We start from the raw sequence: 17,765 nt of genomic DNA on the forward strand, positions 1-17,765 counted from the left end.
AGGGTCTGAATGGTACACAAGCCAAATACTCCACCCCTCACCCCAAGGGGCAAGGTACAGTGATGGGAAACGCTCCCCCAAATGCAAGCTCAGTCTACCTACCTGGACCCCCAGCACCCACACTGTGCTCTGAAATAGCGGCCAAGGCAGGCCTGGGCTCTGGAGTTGGAAGTCTGGGTTCAAATCCCAGCTCCATTCCTCATTAGCCACATGACTGAAGAAGCGATTAAGCCTCTGAGCTTCAGTGAATTCATCCAAAACATGGAAATAAAAGTAATACCTTTACCTTAAGGTTAGTAGCTGACACATGGAAATCTCTTAGTACAATCTCTCGTCCACAAAGGCATTCCACAAAATTTAATTCTCAATATGAGTGATATTATTTAATGCAAATAAATTCCATGTACCCACAAGCCCAGTCTCCCAGTCTCAGTATGGTGGCACATTTAACAGAACACACCCCCAAAATCAGAAAGTTACTGGAAGTGACTCTACTCTTTGCTTGGATCCCTCGAAGAATGGCAAAAGATGTCAAATTCATTATCCATCACTCCACTTCTCAAAATTCCATTTGCACGTCCTTTATTCTTTACTTTTCTCCCCCCACAGCCATCCAGGCACCCCTCCAATTTCCTCTTTCTCATCTCCTGGCCCCAACCTTCTTTAATCCCTGCCATGCCGACCCTTCACTCTCCCTCCTCCTCCTCCTCCTCCTTCTCCTCCTCCTCCCTGTCCACGTCTGCTTCTCTCTATAGTACAGCTTAGCCTTGTAGGTACAATTTTCTAGTCCCCGCTTTTCCGTCCATCCCCCCACCCCATAGTTGTCACGACTGTCATAAATGTGGCATCTTTGGGGCTACAGGCAGAGAAAGTGGTGATATCGCTGAAAAACGAAGAAGAAACTGTTGAACTCACAAGCACACAGGCTCACCCCTCAAAAGCAGATGTTGTGTGCTATGGCAGATGCACATATATGCACACACGCAAGACATATTTGTGCACACATACCATTTGTAAATGCTGTGTGCTATGGTACATGTACATGTATGCACACAAACAAGGCATATTTGTGTACACATTTGTGCTAGAGCACATGTATATGTGTGTGCACATGCCATGTATAAATGCTGTATGCAGCAGCATGTGCATGTACATGCAAAGGCATGAACAGACGCATTTGTATGCATATGTGATACAGTGTGCACATATAATGTGCCTCGTATAGATGGTGTGTGCTATAGCACAAGCACACACACACGTGCCATGTGAACTCCAGGGTTCCGTGGTCCGGGCCTGTGGCAAACCGTGAGCCCCAGGCCAAACAGCAGCCAAGCCAGGCCTCCCCCATCCATCCTCCCTCCCACTTGCCTCAAGAAACAAAGACAGTTTAGCAAGAACTCCCCAGCTAAGCGGTTTTTTTAAGACCTTCAGCAGCAGCCGTGGGGCTGAGCTGAACGTCTCACTTTATTAGTGAGTTTGGCCTTGGGCGTCTGGCTGTTTGATCAATCCTGCCGGGGGTCAGTGATATTTCCTCTGGGCTCCCCCGCCCCCGCCCCTGCCTCTCTGCCGCACCTGATGGACAGCGTGCCCCTGGACCGCTGATCACCTATTGATTTTCCAGCCCGAGGCTACATCCGCCGCCAGCTGCCATCTCTGGCCCTGTCACAGGGACCACTTGGTGACTAACTGATCCCCCAGCCCCTCCCAACCTCCCGCCCCCAACTAACCTGACCTGCCCTTCTGGCTTTGTCTGTGCCTAATCCCTGCCCTCTCTCTCAGGGCTGAGTGCTGGGGCCACGGACAACAAAATCAAGTTCTCCCCTCACCCTACCCCACCCCCGCTACCGCCCCAGGGGGCCTGGCTTTGAAGCCCAGCTGTGTGAACTTGGACAAGTCCCTTCATCTCCTTGCGTCTCAGTTTCCTCATAAGTATAGCTGGGGCAGTATTAGAATCTACCCATCACGTACGTAAGGCAGGAGTTTCCACTGTGTGTTCTGGGTATGTCTGGGGGTCCCTAAGATCCTTCCAGAAGGCCCATAAAAGTGAAACTATGTTCATAACGATATTAAGATGTTATTTGTTTTGTTTTTGTTTTTTCCTCTCAACGAAAGTTTGTTTGTTTTAACTCTCAGTGGAATATCCCGGGGTCACGTGACATGTGATGGCTCATAAACTTGAATGCTCACACCTGTGTAATCCTAGCACTTTGGAGGCCAAGGCGGGAGGACCACTTGAGGATAGGAGTTCAAGACCAGCCTGGGCAACATAGCGAGACCCCGTCTCTGCAAAAAATTTTAAAATTAACCAGGCATAGGGGCATATGCCTGTAGTCCTAGCTACTCAGAAGGCTGAGATGGGAGGATCATCCCTTGAGCTCAGGAGTTCAAGGTTGTGATGAGCTGTGATCATGCCACTGTACTCCAGCCTGAGTGACAGAGTGAGACCCTGTCTTTAAAAAAAAAAATCTGAATGCAGAAGCAGGTATGAACTCTGGCTGTCTTCTATTAAGCCCGGCATTATAGAGATTTCCAAAAATGTAAAACAATGCCTTGCGTCTTTCTCCCTATGTTTTTTTCGTGTTGGAAAATATAGTTATTTTTCATAGAAATGTGTTATTTATGCTAACATGTAGTGTGTTTATTATTGCTATTTCAAATAAAATGTAAACAAATGTTGTTAAAATTTCTCAGTTTTGACTCCGAAAATGGTAAATAGCGACAGATACAAGCCACATTAACAAGAGCTCTTTGAGAGCCTCGATGAGTTTTAAGAGTATAAAGAGTTCCTGAGACCAAAAAGTTTGAGAACTGCTGGTACAAGATGCTAGCACGGGGCCTGGCTCACTGCAAGCATTCAGTAAATTATTGCTATTATTCAGAGTGACTGTCTTTGAGAGTTAGAGTGACTCCCCAGTTGAGCTGGGAGGTCTCGGAGGTGCAGGTTTGAGAAGGTTGTCCCCGATTAGGGATCTAGTCCTTGCAGCCAAATGGCACAAAGGCAGGATCCCACTGCTGGCTCCTGGCAGGCCCCTCACCTGGCACGCACTGTCAGCCTGGGGTGTTCAGCAACATGGCCAAGGGACGGGAGCACCTGGCTGGCCTTTGCCCGGGCACCTGGCACGGGCTGCACCTCATGATGTGTGTGTGCTCTGAGCTGCCCAGAGGGAGGCACCTGGCGCAAAGAGGGAAGAGGCTGGAGGAAGAGATGTAACAATAGCTACTCCCCATTCAGCTTTCACCTGGTCTCAGGCACAGCTGTAAGCACTTTAGAAAAGTCATTTGATCCCTGCAACAATCTTAGGAGGTTGTTTTAAAAAAGTACCTAGGATGATTTTGTTGTAATCAGTCATGGTAGGTAGGACGGCAGAGACAGAGACAACTGCCTCAAAAGGAGAGTCTATTACTTACAGTTCCCAGGAGGAAGGGACGCCACTCAGGGACACGTGGGGAAGCATCAGGGTGGGTCAGGAGGCAGAAGGAACACAGCAAAAGCGTGGACAGACACGCCTGCTACGGAGTTCACAGGGAAGGAATGGGCAAGACAAGGTGATCAGTTTAGGACTGGCTAGTTTTAATAATCTTAGTTTACATCCAGGCTGCAGTGGTTGTCCCTAATTGTCTGGTACGTGGCCCTGGGGTGATTTAGGGAAGGGGGAAATTGGCTTGGTGTTTGACAGTTTTATAAAGGGAGTACTAGGGGGTAGGGGTGTGGATTGGCTGGTTTACACAGGAAAGGCATGCTTGCCCACAAGCGTTCACTAGCTCTAGGAATGTGCTAGCCTTGAGAGGGGCAGCCCCTCCCTGGGTCCACCAAGCCCCAAGATGTTGAAGCATCATAAAACACAAAATACAACATGATTAACACAGAAGTGTATGCTATTATCTGCACTTGCAAATGAGGAAAGGGATACAGGAAGCTGAGTGTCATGCTGAGGTCACACAATTGCTAGGTGGTGGCAGCAGGACTTGAACCCAGGTACTGTGGCTCCAAAGGCCAAGTCCTTAACCTCCATGTCACTCTGCCTCACCCAGGGCTGCTCCCAGGGCCGAGCTGTTCACTGGCTGGTCTGCAATGACCAGAGCCTGGAGGGGATGGGGCAAGGCTCCACGAGCTCTTGGTTATGCCCATGGCCTAATGGCCCAGGCACAGATGGGCACATCTCTGGGACCAGGCTGTAGCTCCCAACACCATGCCTGTGGGCAATGCTCCTGTTCCCCGGGGCCACTCCCCAGACACTCAGGCCACTCGAGGCTGCAGGAGAAATGCCAGCAAGGAGCAGAAATGGAGTAGCCTGGGTGGCTTGGACATCCCACTGGCCCCTGAATTTATAGAGGCCCCTCTGCTCCTCCTTGCGGGTCCTCAGGTCTGCAAAGACCCTGATGGTGGAGCAGGGGGCTGTGCGGGTGGCCACCTCCCGGGAACTGGCCTTACACCCTCTCCCGCGCCCGCCCCAACTCCACTCTGCAGGACCCCGCAGGCCAGGTTGACGATTAGAACTCTACAAAGGTGTGCTGGTGTCGTCATTTGGTTTTTCTTGTCGCTTATTGCTATCATCAACTGGACCTGGAACATGGGCGATGCATGCCTTCCTCGGGGAGGTGGTCAAGATTTAAGGACCCGGTGGACAAAGTGCAGCTTTGGGCAAAGCGGACAGAGAAGGGGACTCCGGCAGGGGCGGTGGGGGCTCCTTTCCCTCCGAGGCGCGCAGGCCGGGGTCAGAGCAGCTGGGGGCCTGCCCGGGCGGGCAGGTGGTGGGCGTGCCCCGGACGGGGACACGGGTCTGACCCGGCTCTGGGTCCTCTTGGCCCGCAGGACCCGGAGCAGCACCGGGCGGGGGCGGGGTGTGTGGCAGCGTCCCGGCCGCGCACACGCGGAGCGCCAGCGCCGCCTGCCGGCCGCCGCGAGCAACACCGGCCGGAGGTCTCGCGGTTTCCACCTGCGCTGGGGACCCGCAGGACCCTGGCTCCCGCAGCGCCCGCCAGACTCGGGTGGGGGCTCCGGTCTTGCCCCGCGCGGGTCCTGGGTGCGGACCCCGCACGGGCTGCATCCGCCCTGGGCAAGGCTGTGGCCATTTGAGCCTCAGTTACTCCTTGCAGGGGACGAAGGAGTGGGCGCTCATCTCCCCCCACCCGCAGCGTCCCTGCACCTTCGTCCCCGACCACGCCCGGCCTTCCCTGTGGTCAGTCCACCCCCTCACGGCCCGCCTGCCCCACGCACGCGACACCTTCCGCGATTCCAAACCCCAGCGTGCCGCTCCGCAGGGGTAATGGTTGTCCCGTACGACGTTGCCTTCACATTGAACCCGGCCTGGACGCCACCAACTCCCTAGGAATCTCGGGGGAAGGAGGCCCCTGGAGCTCTAGGCCGGCTAGCCAGGAGGGGTTCGTACCCCGAGAAAACAGCATTCTCGGAGCGGGTTGTTCCCAGGTCAGACCCCAGAAGCCGGTTGGCCTGTTACTGCCTGGGTCTGACGTCCTCCACTGGCCCAATGCTCCGAGACTATTGCTGCCTAGCGGTGCACCCCAAAACTGGATGGCACAAAATGGCCACCGCTTTATTATGTTCATAGAGTGTCCGGAATTTGGACAGGGCACAGCAGAGATGGCTCATCAGTGCTCCTGGATGTCTAGGCCTCAGCGGAGGGTGATTCAAAATGACAGAACCTGGAAGGGTTGGGCTGCAAGACACATATCCAAGACAGCATGCTAGCTCCTGGGATGCGACCGGTGACCAGAACCTATGAATGGCCCCTCCAGCATCCTGGTCTCAGGCAGCTGGCCTGCGTAGCTGGCAGCTCAGTGTCCCAGCAAGCCAGGTGGGAGCTGTATAGCCTCGGAAGTCACACAGTATCAAACACTTCACACTACTCTGTTGGTCAAAGCAGTCACCAGCCCGCTTAGATTCAAGAGGAGGGGACACAGACCCCACCTCTTAAAGGGAGGAGTGTCAAAGAATCTGCAGCTAGAATCTGCACACCTAGGCACCAGCCCATCTGTTGATTCCAGTTTTATGACCGAGGTAAGGTGTCACCTGGATAAGGCATCTCCCATGCTCCACCTCCAAACTCAGGTGCCCCCTCCTGAAACTCAGGCTTGGCCCCTCCATCCCTGCAGGATGAAAGATGGCCAAGGAGGGATTCCCTGAACCCGATGCGACACCTGGGGGCCATGAGGATGGTGCCGCGGAAAGGGGGTGCCACCGGAGACAGCCGAAAAAGCGACGTGGTTTGACTCAACTGCCACTTCCTAAATCAGATACTTATGCGGAAGGGAGGGAGGTTGGAGCATGCAGGAAATGACGGGGAGATCAGGGCACTGGGGGAAGCGTTCTTCACCTGCCTCTGCCCCTCCATATCTGCTCTGCCAGGTTGCTAAGAGCAAGGGACCAGTAACATGTTCCCCTCTCCTCAGCCCCTCATTGCCAGGCGGGGATGGCAGTCTGGGGAGTCACTGCTTCCACGCGGCCAGCAGAGGGCAGCACAGCACCGCTCTGGGCGGATTGACTTGCGGGGATGGAACCCGCCAGACACAAGCTAAGTCAGGGTGGGCTGCAGCCTGCGTGTGGCGTCACGTTGCAGCAGGTGAGCTCCGGGCAGCAGGGACTTCGTTGTGTTGGCTGCCACATCTCCCAGGCCTAGTACACAGAAGACACGCGATACATATTTGAATGTTGGGGTGAGCATACTGTGTGTGTGTGTGTGTGTGTGTGTGTGTGTGTGCAGTTGTCTCTGACCTGCAAGTGCTTCTGGGTGTGTGTCCATTTGATCATGTAGGGTCCAAGCACAGGCCTGTCCTGAAGCCACCACTCGCCTGGAGCATCCAGCAGCCCCACTCGTCTTCTGCTCAACACTCGCTCCCTCGAAAACCCAATGTCCCAAGCCCCGGGGCCAAGAAGGCCTCTGTGCACCCCTCCCAGATATACTACTCCCCTCTGCTCAGGCCCTGGCCACCTCTAGCCGCTGCCCGTCTGGGGAGCTCTCATCACTGAAGCCTGTTCTTTCCTGGGCTATTTGTCCCATCTCCCTTAAATAAAAGGAGTGCTCCTTGAAGGAGGTGTGGGGACCTGCGGACCATGGCACCAGGGAGGCTAGGACAGGTGTGGAGCGAGGGGCAGCAGGGAGCCTGCTGTGACGGTTGGACTTGGAGGGAACAGAGGCTTCTGTTTACTGAGTGACCCCCGGTCCAGCACCTTTCTGGAGCTCACTCCTGCACCGGTGCACATGGAAACATGGGAGGGAGGAAGGAGGGAGGCAAGAAGGGAGGGAGGAGGGAGGCAGAAAGGCTGTAAGTTATTATTAATATTGTCCCCATTCTACCAATATGGAAACTAAGAGGAAGACAGAAAGTGTGTTTCGCCGAGGGTCACAGAGTTATCTAATTGTGGGAGTGGGTTTAAGTCCACGTCTTCTCCAGACACATGGAATCACTCTCCTCAATGATTTCATGTATATGAAATGCCAGAAAAGGCACTAACCCATAGTGACAGAAAGCAGAATAGTGATGCCTGAGGCCAGGGGGCGTGTTGGGGGGCTGTTGACCACAAAAGATCATGAGGGAAGTTTTCCATTGAAAATGTTCATATTTTATTTTGGTGGTCATTGTGGCATATTGATTTGTCAAAAGTCATTGACTATCCAATTAAATGAGTGCAGTTATTATATGTAAATTATACCTCATTAAAGGGTTTTTTGTTGTTATTAATACAGGTCTTCTGACTCAAGATTTCAATTCTCTTGTCCCCACCACTCAGGTGACATCCAGTCGTGGTGTCACTGATCTGGGTCCGGTGGCAAGAGTTATTCTTACACCCAGAGTGTTGGAATTCCATCTGAGCACAAACCTGATCAATCCAGAGAGGCTGCAGGGGCTGGGTGCCAAGGCTCACACCTGTAGTCCCAGAACTGGGAAGGCTGAAGTGGGAGGATCCCTTGAGGCCAGGAGGTCAAGACCAGCCTGGGCAACATAGTAAGACCCAATTTTTACCAAAAATTTTTTTAAAATTAAAAATTGAAAAAAAAGAGAGGTTGCAAGGATGCAAGGCCCTTTAGTCCTAACTCTGGCTGGGCCTACAGACCAATGTATTGGCAAAAATCACACGTAAAAATTTACTCCCTCTCGGTCCACTCAGAACTGGGCCAGGCATTGTCAGAGTTCAGGAGAGCTGACCTTGGTTTATTAATATGGGAACAGGAAACCTGCCCTGTTTCTCTAGAAGCTGGGTTTCCATGACCCCACTCACCACTGGAACAGGTAACCATCCAGAATCTGCCCTCTTTCTGGGCCTGCAGCTGAAGTCAGGAACACCCAGGATGATCTAGAATACCCTTCTCCAAGCAATGAAGTTTAGAGTTAGACTTACATTTAATAAGTTCCCTGGTGGCCTCTTCCAATTTGCATGTTGCCTCACTAACCTGGCCCAGATTTCTGCCCCCTACCAGGCAATCCTTGGAAAACCAGACACCAGTGCTCACTCAGCTGGTTCTCAGTGACAAGCAAGCCAATGACACGGAGAGAGGGAGCGACATCTGGAGGCAGCAAACACAGCTGAAGTTCACCAGCTCCTTGGAGGATAAAAGCTCAAGGGATTTTTAGAGATTTGGCATATCCAATTCCCTTTAGCCTCATAACCATCCAGCCCAGCTCTGGAGGCAAAAGGCTCTGGAAGCCCAGTGCCAAGAGTTAAAGAGTCCCTGTAGGTTGAGAGCATAAATTCCTGATCAGCAGGAAGGACTTACAGTGACATAATGTGTCCTGCTGGTTCCTGTCTTGTAAACACAGAGGAGCTCTCCCCAGATAAACCCCCCGGGCTCCCATCCATCCCAGCAGCCCATGCACTCACAAATTGAGGAGGCTTTTCCTGTGAGTTCATTTGCCTCTACCGAAACGGGCTGCAGGGCTGCCTGCCTCTCAGTGCTGGGGGAATCAGACAGCCTGCTGCTTGGCTGGCTCTCAGCCGGTGAAAACTAACTCTTACCATGGGGCCTGTAAAATACATAGGAGTTAAAAGGGTGTCACAAAGAGATCATCTATCTGAATAAAAACGTGCTGGGACAGGGAACATAAGCGTCAAGACAACTCGCGTTGTTCACCACGCTGCTCCGTCCCCGGTAGAAGTGGTTCCTGCCAGGATGTGAGCTGGGGGGTTGGCAGTAGGCCAAGGCCAGCTCCACACTGGTGAATATGTCTAAAACCCTGGACGAGAAGGGATAAACGTCCTAAAATTCAGGTCTCTTCCAGATGAACATTTGAGGCTGCTTTGGCCCTATCTTGTTTTTTAATATTTCATTTTTAATTTTCTTTCATTGCATTCCTCGAATCCTAGTCCCACCCCATCTAGGTAACACTTTTAATGTGCATCTTCTTGTTTATATAGGTTTTTGCAATTGTATTTTTTTTTTACGTGCATGTATGTTTAGTTTCTATAAATGGTAGTGTCCCATCAGTTTCTGTTTTCATTCAGCTATTTTCAGGGTCCGTGTTATACGTTGTCTGCGGCTTGAAGCTGCTCTGTAGCACTCCATGGTGTCATGCACTAATTTTCCCTGCACGTGTGATAGGTGACATTACTCCCCACCACACTGGGTGAGCCCCCGCAGACATGTCTCCTACGGACCTGGATGAGACTTTTGCTGGGAACATACATCCTAAAGCAGAATTTCGGAGTCGTGGGGTATGAACAAACTTCATTTGATGGGCAGCGCGAGGCAGCGCTCCAGGATGGCCACGCCAGCTGTGCGCAGAGGCCTCTACGTCTCAGCAGCACTTCCATTACTGATCTAACGAGCGCAAACTGATAGCTAATTGTAGCTTTAGTTTGTGTTTTTCCAATGACTGAGTTTGAGCACCTCTTCATTGGCTTGGTAACTTTCAGGTCTGCTGCTATAAATTGTCTTTCATTCCCCTTGCCCATTTTTTTCTATCGGGGTTGTCTTTTTATTGGTGATTTATAGGAGCTCCTTGTGTATTCTTGACATTGAATCCTTTGTTGGTGTCAACCATTGCAAACACCTTCTCCCAGCTCCCACACCTTCGGGTAGGCCTTCTGCCAGGCACTAAAGCAAATTAAGTAAGCACAAGACAGGAGCGAAGACAGGGGGAGTAACGGAAGTAAAATAACATGGTAAATTCTTGAGTTTAAAACTGGTACATAAAATGCAAGATGAAAATTACAAAATATATTTCCAGAACCACGGCAAAACTAAATGAGATTTTTTTGTAGCTAAATGAACAAAATAAAAGTTAGAAACAAACAAGTAGAGTGTAAAAAAGACCAAGAAGTTAAAATAAATGTTCAGGGGGAAAAAACTACTTTTGAAGAGCATAAAGAAAATCGCATCTGTATTCTTTTTTTTTTTTTGAGGCAGAGTCTCACTCTGTTGCCGGAGTAGAGTGCCGTGGCGTCAGCCTAGCTCACAGCAACCTCAAACTCCTGGGCTCGAGCAATCCTACTGCCTCAGCCTCCCAAGTAGCTGGGACTACAGGCATGTGCCACCATACCCGGCTAATTTTTTCTATATAGATTTTTAGTTGTTCAAATAATTTCTTTCTATTTTTAGTAGAGACGGGGTCTCGCTCTAGCTCAGGCTGGTCTCGAACTCCTGACCTTGAGAGAGCCACCCGCCTCGGCCTCCCAGAGTGTTAGGATTACAGGCGTGAGCCACCACGCCCAGCCCGCATCTGTATTCTTTATAAACCTTTGCAGTAAAAAGGAAATAATGCAGAGGTCAGAGAGGCAGAGGGCAGAGCACGCCCATGAGTAAAAACAAAACACCAAAGGACGGCTGAGGGAAAACATGGCGACAGCAGACACTAAGCAAACCTAAGACTGAACCTGAAAACGGAATAAGCCTAAACCAGGAAAAAAACAACCAAGAGAAACAGGCTGAAATAAACAAACTGAGGGTGGGCTGGGACGTCCCCAGCAGAGCCCAGCAGCAGTGGCCGGGGGGCGGGAAGGAGCCCAGGCAACCTTTGGGTCATGCCTGGGTTCACGCATCAGGCCGAGGCCAGCGAAGGGCCTGGCTAGGACCTTTGTATTCAGAGCCACTGGCCAAGCCATGGCCACTGGACAAGGACTCAGAAGCCACAGGCAGTAGTGGGAGCTGGGCCCCAGCCTGGCTGTGGAGGTTCTGGGGCATTAACCGCTGTACCCCGCACACCCACTCCCGTGTGACCTCCCAGCCTTGCTTGCTGCCTACAGGAGAACCCACACGTGGGCGTGGAGGCCGCGTGTGCCAGAGGGCCCGGGGGAACGCTGTGCTGGGAATCTCTTTGGCCCTGCTTAAGCAGGCAGGGAGACAGCCTGCTCCGACAAGTTCAGTACCACCCAGGAGCGCACGAGGTAACAGTTCCACGATCCACCAGAGATGGCAGCGTGTCATCCTTGCTTGCCAGAGGGAGCAATGACCGTGAGGACCCAGGGACCGCAAGCCCTCCCCAGACCACCTGCCATGCTAACTAGCTAGTCACCCAGAGTGACCAGCTGTTTGTCAAATGACTTGCCTATTTCCAGTCCCAATGACTCAGGAAAAAATACATTAACCTGACAAGAAATCCATCATCCTGTTCTCTCACAAGTTGGAGGACTGAGGAAAAATCCAGATGAGTCACTGGAAAGTGGAAAATATCTGATCTTACCTTGAGGTGAAGAAGGGATGTGGGGGCTGAGAGCTGCCAACTCAAACCCTTCCAGCGAGATGGAAAGACAAGCCCCCCAGCTGCTCTGAGGTTCATCTGGGACTCAGCTGCCTGGCAGCTCAGACCCATCTCCCCAGAGCTGCGAGGCTGTTGCCGATGCTGCTGGCTGGCTCCCAGTGCACTCAGCCCCCAGCCCAGGGGTGCCTGGACTCAGGGGTTTTATCAACCCACCTCTGTTTTCATTTCAAATTGGTTTTCAATTGGGTGACTGATGTAGGATTGTTGCCATTTTATTTTTCCAAGGAAAACATTTAAAAAGTACCATCTAATATCACCATTTCTCAAAATATTTTAGCACCAAGAAAAGACTAAAGGATGGTCTTTTATGTAAAGTTAAGCTTAGCCAGGCACAGTGGTGTGAGCCTGTAATCCCAGCACTTTGGGAGGCTGAGGCAGGAGGATCGCTTGAGCCCTGGAGTTCGAGACCAGCCTGGGCAACATGGCGAGACCTCAGCTCTACAAAAAATAGAAAAAATTAGCGGGGCATGGTGGTGTGTGGCTGTAGCCCCAGATACTTGGGAGGCTGAGGCAGGAGGATCACTTGAGCCTGGGAGTTCGAGGCTATAATGAGCTATGATGTCACTGCACTCCAACCCAGGCAATGGAGCAAGACCCTGTCCCTTTTATACAGATATATACACATATATATATATATATATATATGGAAAGTTAAGCTTTACAAAATGCTCATTATTACACATTTTGCAGGAGAGTCACAAGTATCCACAACCTGCCTGGTCAGCCAAGTGTGCTGATCAGTGCTCTGGGGGCACAGGCAAGTGGGCTGGGGCCGGGGTCTAAGCACATGTGAGGGTACAACCAACCTGTGCAAAAACGAATTTATCACCTTTCTCTCAAATCTAACGTCCTGACCTCCCATCTGGGGCTCCCGTCCCCCTGCGCTGCACATCCTCATGTCTCCAACTCCAGTCTCCTTCACCCGTGGTTCCCAAGCCCCCCACTTCATCACAACCACCTGAGATGAGGCTTTTAAACTTACAGCTTCCCAGATCTCACTGCCAGATATCTGGTCCAGGGCCCCAGGACAGGGTCTCAGGGTCATCCAAATTCAGGCACCACGGCCTGTGGCCCCCACCCAACCTTCCATCTGGTGGGCAGCAGACGTCCTGGCTCAGGCTACGAAATGACAGCCCTACGCTGTCAGCGCTGGGTCCTAGAAGGTGAAGCTGAAGGGCAGGGCTGGAATGCTGGGGACAACTGGGGACCGAATGGCAGGGCCTGGTCCACAGAGGTAGCAGGCTGCGCCGACACCGGGACAAAACAATGGAGATAGGCACATGGAGCTGGGGGACTGGGCAGCTCTCCAAGTTCACGGCCAAAGTGAAAAGCTCAGCAGTGAGGGGACAGCCAGGGCAGCAGAACGTGAGAACAGCCTGTACTTTCACCAGGAAAGCGTCCTGTCGTGGGGAAGCCTCTTTGGATACCGCCCTGGCCTCCGACCACCCTGCTGGCCGCTGCAATCTCCTGCTGTCCTCAGCGTCCCGCCTCGGCCATGGTGCGCTCACCCAGTTACTTGCCGTCAACCATCTCCACTGCCACCCGTGCCATGCACACGGCCCCAGGGCTAACGTTCGCTGACTGGACGGGGCGACCAGCAGGAGCTCTGACCAAACCAGGGGCTCCTAGTGATGGCAGTGTCCAACCCACAGGGAAACCCGCTGTGGGAGAGAGCGGAGAGGCCTTTGCAAGCCACCGACACAGAGGCTCCCATCTCTGGGCCTCCAGGACACCACCTCCTCCACGTTTTCCAGCACAAATTCCCTCCACCCTCTCACTTGCTCCAGAGGAAACACACAGCAGCGCTGTGGGAAATTTCTCTAATAAAGACCTGTGTGGAGCCCGAGGGGACTGATTCTGTAGCACTACTGGGGGACAAAATCTTGTGAGCTGCCGGGCAGTCAGGCCCTGCTGTCATGCCTGAGGACTGGCAGTGGGGCCAGGGACGTAAGACCCACAAGAGACAAAGTCAAAAGCACCCAGGCAGGGACTGCTCCCTGACAAGGCCATGTGGGTCTTTAGGTATGTGCAAAGGGGGCCCTAGCCATTGTCATCGGATTTTGCAGTTGCCTCTGACAATCCACAGCCATCTCCACACCCCCAGGGGCTGGGACGGAACACGGGATAAACACGGCAGGTCCACCCCGGTGTCCTCTGAGAGGTGGCAAGTGAAGACGGGCCTGCTTCAGTCTGTTCCCCCAAGACCACTGGCCTCCCACCTTGGCTCTCTGGCCCCAAACCTGGAGCTGCGGCTCCTATACCTTTCCCTCTTCCACTGCAACGTGAGCTTACTAGGATCAGCCCCAGGCCTAAGGCCAGACTTTAATGTGTTTCTGACCTCTCTACAGAAAGGGCCCAACCAGAAACTGGCAAAAATGAACACCTTGTTGGAACTTCCTTTAAACACCTCATGCTTTACTCTAAAATAAGGTCTCGGGGGCACGTGATCAGATGATCTCGCTTTATGGGGCTTCCCATGTCCATGTGACCCCAAAAGCTGCCACAGCATCAGCTTCTTAGCTAATGTCAGGCCCTCACTCGAAACAATTAACTGAAGCACCTTAAAATACAGACCACGAGAGCCACGTGTGGGAGGGAATACATTTACTTTAGGTATAAAGGTTTACTATTAACAAGTTATCACTATTATTTACATGTTTATAAAACAGAAATAAAAATGACATACATGTTTGGTGCCAAAAGTGGCGTATCCAAACTAATATCAGTACAAAAATAAATTTTCAAGCTACGTGTTTTTAAAATAAACGTCATTGAAATCGAAGGGGGGAAAATCTGTGTCGGTCATGTGTTGAAATGCAAACATCATCACAGCAAAGCGGCCCTGGGGCAACACTAAAACCAGTGCCTGCTGGAAGAGCCGCCCCCATGTGCTCTTGCAAGAATCCAAGCAAACAAAAAACAAATACACAGTGGTTATGTTCCTGAGCTACAGAAGTTTAGAGCATCTAAACCGTTGTGAATTCCTGCTAAAGAGGAGCCCCTGTGGGCTGATAAACTTTCACTAGTGCTCAGCCAGTGGCACCAGGACATGGTATTGTACTCTGAGAGGAAGCTAAGCCCACTTGTGAAATAGAAATCCTTGACTAACACAGTGCACGAGTCCCCTGTGTTGATCACCAATGCCCTGCAAGTCTCCCGGCCGCAGATAAAAAGGGACAAGGGCAGAGAACAAACAGAAGGTGCTTGCTTGTCTGGGAAGCCCAGCACCCGCCAGACATGCCCCTCAGCGATTGTGGCAGAGATCCCCAGCGTTTCCAAGGTCTCATTCCTTTGCAGACACGTGCTTGCTCACACTTGGCAGAGGACCTCACAGTGGCCCCGGCAGGAAAAGCAAAGTCAGCCCAGCAAACCCTCTGTCCACCCCACATGGTGCTTCGGCCTTCAGTGGCCAACTTTCCTCCTCGTTCCCCATAAAGCTGGGCCAGGCCCGTGTGCCTGCTGGAAGTGGCATGCGGGGTTAGTGAGCGCGCTGAGTGAGCCAAAGAACGCGGCTGGCCAACTCCCGCTCTGCCCGGGTGCAGCGCAGCGGGATGCCTGCCCATGCACGAAGTCCTCCGGGATCCCAGCAAGGAACGCAAAGGCTGAGCATAGTGGGAAGAAAGGGGCTGATGAACGGGCTGCGGCCCACTTCAGAGCAGCTGAAGGCTCCACAGGAGCTGCTGCCGGCTCACCCTGCCTGGGGCAAGGGGCAGCAGCCTGGAGAGGACACCAAGCAGCCCCTGAAGCCACAGCTGAGCTCTGCTCACTGGTCCTGGACCTTGGCCCTTTTGGCTTTCAGGGACAGGTGCTGTAAGAGAAGAGAAGACATCACAGTCGGGGTTGGTTAGACAAAGAAACCAGACTCCAACATAATTCCCATATGAATGACCGAATCCAATCTTCCATCTGGTCCACAGCTTCTCAGTAACTGCTGTGTCCCTCAGGAAATAGTCTGGAGGGGAAATGCCCAAGTGACCAATAAAGGAAACAGACTTCAGTAAGCCGACAACAGCCCGAAGCCCAGCCCACCACGGCTGGACCTGGTTAGCAGGGCTCTGTGGAAGCTGTCAGCAAAAGGTTCTGTTTTTCTGACATGGCTCTCCTTCTAGCCCAGCCCCCAAGACAGCCCTGGGCTTAGAAGACTGGGCTCGGGCTGGGACCTCAAGTTTCCAAGAAGTTCCTGACAAGAACCCTCTCCTTAGGGACAAAGAAACCAATCAACACAGCAAGCAGCTCAACATGCCAGGTCCCCGTGCTCAAGGATGGAGAGAAAGACACGGGTCCTGCCCTCGTGTAGCGTACAAGCTTGTGGGGAAGACAGACAGGAAAAGGATACCCCCTAGCGACACTCTCTTTTCCTCCCAGAAATGTCACTTTCTACCAGTATAGATAACATGCAGCAGAACATAATCACGGGCATCAGTTAATAGGATTTAGGGCTAAAAATATTCTTTACATCCTGAAGTAAAGCCAAAAGTGCTAGAAATCCTAAAATATGCATTTGAAGCAGAGTGTGTTTACATAAGTTTCTAATCAAGGACCTCTGCTCACCAACTGAGGCATATTTGATGCCTCATTAATAATGATAAATAGATAACCAAGAGGTAGCTCGGGCATGCTGCTGTAGCACGTGCTAAGATCTTCACAAGAGGAATTCCCATCCCCCTGACTGCTCCGTGCCGGTCTGCCTGTTACTCAGTACACCCACATGGCCTCACGACAGCAAGCCCCATCACCCGCAGAGAGAACGGCAGGCCCTGAAAGGATGCAGGGTATTGAAAGGAAGCACAGCACACCACCAGGTATGACATGAGAGATGACAGACTGAACAGGACCCAGGTCAGATGTTCTAACCACTCACGTCGGGGAAAGGATCAGTACAGGTTCTTGCAAAGGCCAGGCAAAGGGTTTTCCCCTAGATAACAAAGTTGTCTCCGAGAATAAGGAAACAAAATTTAAGGACTAGAAGGCAAATCTCTGAACAGGTCACCCTGTTCTTCCCCTGTCCAGCTGTGGGTCTTCATGAATTTCCCCAAATTCTCTCCCCACTGCACTTCACCTAACGTGACCCCTACAGCTAATGTTAGACATCCATAGTCTTAGCTTCGGAATGGGAGGTGACGCCATCGTGCCCATGAGGCCATTTTTGGTACTTGTTTCTGGGAAGAATGTTGAGTATAAACAAACCTGACTCTGAACCATTTTAGGCCTCTTTATAAGAGGGTGAGAGCGACACTCTGAAAAACAATGGTGATGGAAAGTCACCAAATGTGCCAGGAACAGAGCCAAGGATGGTCTGTGGGCCGTAGATGGTTGCTAGGTGCTGCACTGTGTTCAACAAAGAAATGTCTACCATAGATGGGCAGCTACCATAGATCTGGAGAGTTCTTCAAGAAATCAATCTGTTTTGGACAAGTCAATAGCAGAAGTGCTTTTGGACTATGTAGTCAAGAAGGGGATAAGTTTCTCTGGGGTTTTAGGACCCTCACTGTACAATGAGGTTATTGCACTAGGTGATTCCTAATGTCCCAGCCTCTCTAAAAATACTCTGATCACGGTGGAGGTGATGGGCTGAAAAACAGGCTTTTGGAAAGAATGTAGAAATTTGGGCTTGTCATTTTCTTCAAGCTTCTAAAACTATTTGCTCTTTAACTTTGTGGGTTTTACCTAAAGAAACTGTAATTTTGAGCTGAGAAGGGAAAATGACTCAGCTTCGAGGCTAATTCTATTCCTCCAAGAGTCTAAATGAATCCAAGACAACTTCAGGTTTATCTCTAACTGCCTGCATCTCATTACTTTAACAAGCACTTTTACAACTGTGCCATTCTCTCAACTTCTGGTTTGCATTTCTGATCACTTCTGTTGGACTCCTGAAGTCTGCTGCTTTCCACCTGAGAGATTTTGAAGGAAAAGATTTTCCTTCACCACAAGTTTATTCTTATCAACCCAATACAGCAGAGACAACACTCTCCACATTTTTATCAGTCCCTGCAGCTGATCAGGTTTCCAAGCTGAAATGTCTGTATTGGGACATGTGACGAACTATAAAG

This window comes from Propithecus coquereli, unplaced genomic scaffold (genome assembly GCF_000956105.1).
Source record: "Propithecus coquereli isolate 6110/MARCELLA unplaced genomic scaffold, Pcoq_1.0 Scaffold378, whole genome shotgun sequence".
Classification (NCBI taxonomy): Eukaryota; Metazoa; Chordata; class Mammalia; order Primates; family Indriidae; genus Propithecus; species Propithecus coquereli.